The following is a 7,266-nucleotide window of genomic DNA, read 5'->3' on the forward strand; positions in this document are numbered from 1 at the left end:
TCACCAAATTCCTGAGAATTTGTGACACAGTGAAGTCCAATGGAGTCCAGGAAGATGCCTACAAACTGCTCTTGTTCCCATTTTCACTTAGGGACAAGGCAGCTAAGTGGCTGGAATCATTCCCAAGGGACAGCCTAACAACCTGGGATGAGGTGGAGAGCAAGTTTCTGGCACGTTTCTACCCCCCACAAAAGGTCAATAGGCTTCGATCTGAGGTTCAGACTTTTAGACAACAGGATGGTGAGACTCTCTACGAGGCATGGGAGAGGTTCAAAGAGTTGACAAGGAAATGCCCACCAAACATGTTCCCTGACTGGGTGCAATTGCATATTTTCTATGATGGACTTTCTTATGAATCAAGGAAGGCTGTAGACCATTCATCCGGAGGTTCATTGAACAGGAAAAAGACTGTGGAAGAAGCCATTGAAGTGATTGAGACAGTGGCTGAGAATGAGTACTACTATGCTTCAGAGAGGCACAACACTAAGAGAGTGATGGAGCTGAACCATGTGGATACAATTCTAGCCCAAAACAAGGTGTTTGCCAAGCAACTAGCAGAGCTCACCAGGAAATTAGATACAAAGCAAGTGGCTGCACTACACACACAAGATCAAGAGGAAGTAAGCACTGAAGGAGGTGATTGGGAAGAGGCCAACTATGTGGGAAATCAACAAAGGCAACCATATGATCCAAATTCCAACACTTACAACCCAGGATGGAAAAACCACCCAAACTTTGGGTGGGGAAACCAGCAAAGCCAACCACAAAACCACAAACCTTACAACCACAACCAACATAACAATTCCACATACCAAAACTCCAACCAAAGATCATACCAAGCCACACAAAACACTTACTCCCAACCACCATATCATGGCCAAAATAACCAACCTGCCCAACCTAATCCGAACCAACAATTTCAAGATCAATTAAACAGGATAGAAGGAAGGTTAGTAAACATGGGTCAGGACATAAGTGAGTTGAAAAACTTTAGGGACGATGTGAGATCAACCTTAAGAAACCATGGCGAAAAACTCAAGTGGATGGAGGCTCGAGTAGGAGAACTTTCTCAACAGGCCCCTAAGTCAACTGCAGTGTTCCCTAGTGACACAGAAAAGAATCCTAAAGGGGAACAAAAGGGAGTGAGATGGGAAGAATGCAAGGCCATCACCACATTGAAGGAAGTCTCAGAAGAAGACGGAATCAGACCCTCAGAAAAGGAGCCAGAAATCTTGAAAGAAAGTGTGGAAGAAGCTAAGCAGGAAAGCGAAACGGAGCAAGCTAAGGATATGCAAAAGGAAGGCACGCTGGAAACATACCAACCAAAAGCACCATTTCCTCAGAGGTTAGGAGGAGGTGAAAAAGGGAAAACATATTCAAGGTTCCTAGAGACATTTAAGTCTCTCCATATCAATATTCCCTTTCTTGATATCCTCCAGCAGATGCCTACACATATCAAGTATTTGAAAGAATTGCTGAGCAAGAAAAGAGTTTTGAAGGGAGGACAAACTGTAATAATGAACAAGGAATGCAGTGCACTCATCAAGAAGGACATGGTCTCTAAGAAAACAGACCCAGGAAGTTTCCATATCCCTTGCATCATAGGGGAAACAAAAATTGACAGAGGATTCTGTGATCTAGGAGCTAGCATAAATGTGATGCCTCTGACTCTTATGAAAAGGCTACAACTGAATGAGGTAAGATCCACTGATGTAATCATACAACTGGCTGACAAAACTCAAAAGCAAGCTGAAGGGGTAGTGGAGAATGTGCTGGTGAAAGTGGGAAATTATTTCTTCCCTACAGACTTTGTCATTTTGGACATGGAGGAAAGCTACTTACACCCTATCATTCTGGGAAGGCCATTTCTAGCCACTGCTAGAGCGCTCATAGATGTAGAACAAGGAGAGCTAATTTTGAGAATACATGATGAACAGCTCATTTTCCATGTTTTCAAACCTGCATCTGACCCTGAACCAGAATCTGAAAAGCCTAAGGATGATAGTAGCCATCTCTGTTCGGAGGAAAGCAATCCAGCAACTAAAACTCTAAAACAGTCCTTGGAAGGCAAACAAGATTTGCAAGAGTTAAAGCCACAAGAATTAAAAGAAACAAATAAGAAGGAACCTCCTGGCATAAGAGTCAAAGAAGAAGTCCTCAAGAGAGAGGGAAGAATTGTAAAGAAAGTGCCAAGAGGGTGGAGAAACAAGAAAATTCCCACTGAAGGTTTCTCTCCGGGAGATGAAGTGATATCAAGTCATTATCTGCCAATGCCACCTGGCCTCAAAACCATTCCTTCACAGCTTCCTCAAGTGTTCACAATCAGGAAAGTTCTTTCTATGGAACATTTGGAAATCATAAAGGAATCAAATGGGGACGTTTTCATAGTAAGAGGAGAAGACATCAAGCACTACAATCCACCCTAACAAGGGACAACCGTCAAGCTAGTGACGTTAAAGAAGCGCTTCATGGGAGGCAACCCATGTTTTTAGTATCCTTACTCTTTATTGTTTTACTCTGCATCTAATAAAGCATGGTTTCTTATGCATGAACGTGAATCCTCAGGACAACCGTTGATAAGGTGCACTAAACATTACATGTAAAATACAATTGGTCTCTAAGTTTGGTGTGCCTGAAGGCATCTCCAAATCTTATGCAAAATTGTATTTAGTTTTTCATTCAAGGTGCACAACCAAACATTAAGTTTGGTGTTCCTTTTTGAACACAGTTAATGAAAAGCAAGAAGTTCCTCTGGATTTAGAATTTCATGACAAGTATACCATTTGCATGTCTTAATACTTTGATTTCAATTACTTTAGGTAGTGAAATTGTTTAGGATCAAAGAGTCAAGGTGACTATGATTTATTAAGAATTATGCACATTCATTAAGGACACTAACATGGATTTCATGTCATCAGGAGACATTACCAAACACTAAGTTTGGTGTCCAATAATAAGTGTGCATACATATAAAAGTCACGGCTATAAGCTCATAAAGTTAATCATTGATCTACAATTCAAAAAGAATGAAAAACATGTGCAAGTGCTTTTCCTTATTCACATGACCGAAAAAAAAAATGATAACAAATTTGTTTGTTTGTGCAGGTACAAAAGGAAGGATAATAATGGAGGAAAAAGACAAATGGGGAGGCACGGTGCTTGGTCAAAAAGGAAGTTCAAAGGTCTTTGAAACTAACAAATGGGAAAAAGAAGTTCTGCATGAAAAGATAGCTACATGTACAACCTAATGCACCTAGAATACTTCCAAGAAAGTGAAAAGCAATTCGTCCTTTTCCCTAATTCATATATTTACCATCAAGCCATCCCTCACAAATCACCCTAGCCGTCCATTTTTCACTTGCTTGCAATATAAAGAAGCAATTAGGGAACGAGCTCCACACCACCAAAGCTCCTTCTTGCACATTTCCTTTCATCATAGCATAACTATCTCTTGCCGAAAACAACCTCACCACTCTTCTAACCACATTTTCTTACTTCACCTTGTCAACCTTAGCTTGTTACTCTCCAAAACTAAAGAACCAATGGCAGCCTCATCTAGCCACAAAAGAAGAAAAGACAAGCAACCCATGGAGGAGGAAAGGGAATTTGATGCATGGAAATACAAATCAGTTTTCCATGAGATCCAAGCCGAATGGATGAGACCTAAAGAGGTACTAGCTGAGGTTCCCTTTGACCTGGAAAAGGATGAGTTCCCAGGTATTTGGGAGAAGATCAAAAAGAGGAAGTGGGAGCTCTTGACTAAGCCAATCACTAAGATCAACATCAATCTGGTGAAGGAGTTTTATGCAAATGCAGTGAGGGAGGATCCAACCGTGGAACCTACCTACAAAAGCTATGTGAGAGGGGTGGAAGTTGATTTCAGCCCCAAGGCAATCATGAAAACTCTTGGCCTAAAAAACATACGTTTCAGCCAAGCAAGTTATGAGGAAAGGATGATAGGAGAACCTGACTATACGACTATTGCTGAAGACCTTTGTGCCATCAGAGCTGAATGGGTAAGAAAAACAAAAGGGGCTCCAAGAGTCTTGAGAAGGGGAGACCTAACACCTGAAGCTAAAGGGTGGTATGCAATAGTTAGGAGATCCATCCTACCCACTGCAAACTCTTCAGAAATAGTCCCTAAAAGAGCCATCTTGCTACATTGCATTATGGTGGGAGGAGAGATCAAGGTTCATAAACTCATTGCTGATCAGATACAAGAGTTTAGTGAGAAAAGTGACCCTGACTCCTGGCTCCACTTCCCTAGCACCATCATTAGACTATGCATTGATGCCCAAGTACCACTTGAAGATGAAAGACCTAATTGGCTATATCCTGGAATGGCCATAACTGCTCACAGAATGACTCTTGGCCCAACCCCCCCAAGACATACAAAAAGAAGAAATGAAGAAGGGCAACAAGCAGAAGAGGAGCAAGAAGCAGAGCAAGAAGGAGAAGAAGAGCAAGAAGAGCAAAGAAGTCCAGAAAGAAGGCAACAAGTTCCCGGAGACCCCATGGATATGAGCAGAATGCAGGAAATCATGGAAGGAATGTCTCAACAATACATGAGGTCTCAAGAGAGGCAAGAGGACTTTCACCTCAAAATGATGGACATGCAAAGGAACTTTGAATCAAGATTCCTAGATCTGCAAAGGGAACAGAATTTACAATTACAGGAATCCCTCAGCCACATATGCCAACACCAAGATGCCAATATCTTGGCAATCAAGGAAGCCACCACTTTGCAAAATGCAAGATACTCAGTTCAAGCTGATTACAACATCAGCTCTCAAATCAAGCTTAACTACATAGGGGAACATCTACACAAGATGGACCCAGCATTCCCATCTTTTGATGAGTATTTCAAAGGGAGAAAAGAAGGAGAAATAAACAAGGCGATGATCCTTGAAAAAGGAGTGGAAGAAACAATGAAAAAGGCTGGATTCTGGACAAAGCTCATGAGAAAAGATAAAGGAAGTACAAGCGGTCAAAAAGAGGTAAGAAGCAAGAAGAAGCAGGACCCCAAGAATCAAAAAGAACCAAGCAACAAATGAGAGGTGGTCTTGTTCCTTAATAATCAAATAATAGTTTATGAATTGTCTTTATGAGCTTTCTTTCATTTTAAGTCAATTTGTATGTTTGTTTGTTTATTGCTTTGAATAAAGTGAATGCCTAGATGTTTGGATATAACTTCACCATCTTAAACAAATGCTTGCCATGCTTGTTCTGTTTTCAAAAATAAAAGAAAAGTTTGAACAAAAGTAACTTGGCTCAATTAGTGACAAATCAAGTAGAATTAAGTGGTGGTATGCATGCTTGATTGTTTAGTCAGATCACTGGAAATAGAGTGTAGAATTATCAATTTTTGTGTAGAAGTTGAGTATTGTCTATGGATCTTGATGAATAAATGTCTTTGGCCATGAAAAAGAAAGAAAAAGAAGAAGAAAAAGCCACTGAAAAGGGGCAACCAAAAAGCAAAAAAAAAAAATTGAGAAAACAAGCTAGGCACCAATGGTTTGAACTTCTGAGACAAATGCCTGTGGTATTTATGTATTAAGGATATGCTTGGATGAATAGGTTCTGAGGAGTGTTTCAACACTTGGTAACTTGGGTTAACTAACCCGGGATTATCAACCAAAAGTCCATTATCAAGAGCAACCTAAATACAAAACATTTAGTCACACAAAGAGGTGCTGGGCATCAATGTCTCAAGAAGAAATGTGAACTAAAAATGCCTGTAGTGGATATGTGTAATGCAATGATAAGAAAAAAAAAATGCCAAAGGCTTGTGCAACACATGACACTGAGCAAAAAAGGAGCAAAGGAGCTCTAAGAAAAAGAAAAACAAAGAAAGGAAAATGTGCCAAAGACATAAGAATAACAAGAGGCCATAGCAGTGTTTGATGGATGCAATGAAAAAGTGATAATCCTACCTGATAAGAATGAAAAAGTGATACTGCAACTTTCTGCATAAAACCCTTCTGATGAACTTCAAATGCTTGCTAATATAGCCAATGTAATTGCTTTTTGTTTCATACTTGTTTTCTCAATTAACTCAGGACTTGCTTAGGGACAAGCAAGTATTAAGTTTGGTGTTGTGATACCAAGGCATCTTAGGCTAGTTTCACTAGCATTTTTCTGTTAGTTTTAGTTGTTTTATGCATTTTCTTGAGCTTAAAGTAACCAAGAATGGTTAAATGAACAACAAAGTAATGAATCATCCAAACAGTGTAATTTTGATGCAAATTCCATGAGTTTTTAGTTATATTACTTAAATGCTATGAATGGAAGAATTCTCATGAAAATCTGCAAGACTTTGATGCAATTGTATGGATGATTTCAGGGAAGAAGAGGCTAGGCAAGGAAGCAACCAAATCTATAAAGGAAGCTTGAAGATCACATGTGGAGTACAATGTGAAAGTGGCGTTTAACCTTCAGTCTAACCCTAAACTGGAAGTTAAACGCCAGAATAAGGAATGCACCAAATGCTGAAAGTGGCGTTTAACCTTCAGTTTAAGGTTAAACTGAAGGTTAAATGCCAGAATCATGAAAGCTGAAAAAAGAGGAAACTGGCGTTTAACCTCCAGTTTATCCTCAAACTGAAGGTTAAACGCCAGAATGAGAATGGCACCAAGGGAGTGATTCCACGTTTAACCTCCAGTTTGACCTCAAACTGGAGGTTAAACGTGTTCAAACTATATGAGGCACCAGGAAGCCATTTTCACGTTTAAGCTCTAGTTTGACCTCAAACTGGAGCTTAAACGTGTTCGACATTCACACTCCAGGGCTACCTTCTTCATTCCCACGTTTAACCTCCAGTTTGACCTCAAACTGGAGGTTAAACGTGTTCGGCGTTTTTGCTACTCCAGGGTTGCCTTCTCATTTCCACGTTTAAGCTCCAGTTTGACCTCAAACTGGAGCTTAAACGTGTTCGACCAAGAATTGCCTCCAGGGTTGCAATCTTCATTTCCACGTTTAAGCTTCAGTTTGACCTCAAACTGAAGCTTAAACGGGTTCGAGTAATTACCCTCCTGGGTTGCTTTCTTCCAATTCCACGTTTAAGTTTCAGTTTAACCTTAAACTGAAACTTAAACTTCAACTTAAACGCCACTCTTTGAAAGGGTTTCTGGGCCAATTATATTGAGGTTTAAGTTAGCATTTGAACACAAATATTAACTTAAACCTATTATGGTATGAAACCCAATTGAATATCATAGTTTATGGGATTGGGCCTGAAGAATTGATGAGTCTGGAACTTCAATTTGT

At 40.0% G+C, this 7,266-nt stretch overlaps 1 non-coding gene across 1 annotated transcript; it reads right to left on the reverse strand.

The window, feature by feature from the left end:
* Positions 1–200: 200 nt before the first annotated feature.
* Positions 201–304, reverse strand: LOC112793608 (small nucleolar RNA R71). The gene has a single exon (XR_003198304.1). It is a non-coding gene; the product is annotated as a small nucleolar RNA R71 (small nucleolar RNA).
* Between the last annotated feature and the right edge of the window lie 6,962 nt (positions 305–7,266).

Source organism: Arachis hypogaea, chromosome 3, assembly GCF_003086295.3.
Source record: "Arachis hypogaea cultivar Tifrunner chromosome 3, arahy.Tifrunner.gnm2.J5K5, whole genome shotgun sequence".
Lineage (NCBI taxonomy): Eukaryota > Viridiplantae > Streptophyta > Magnoliopsida > Fabales > Fabaceae > Arachis > Arachis hypogaea.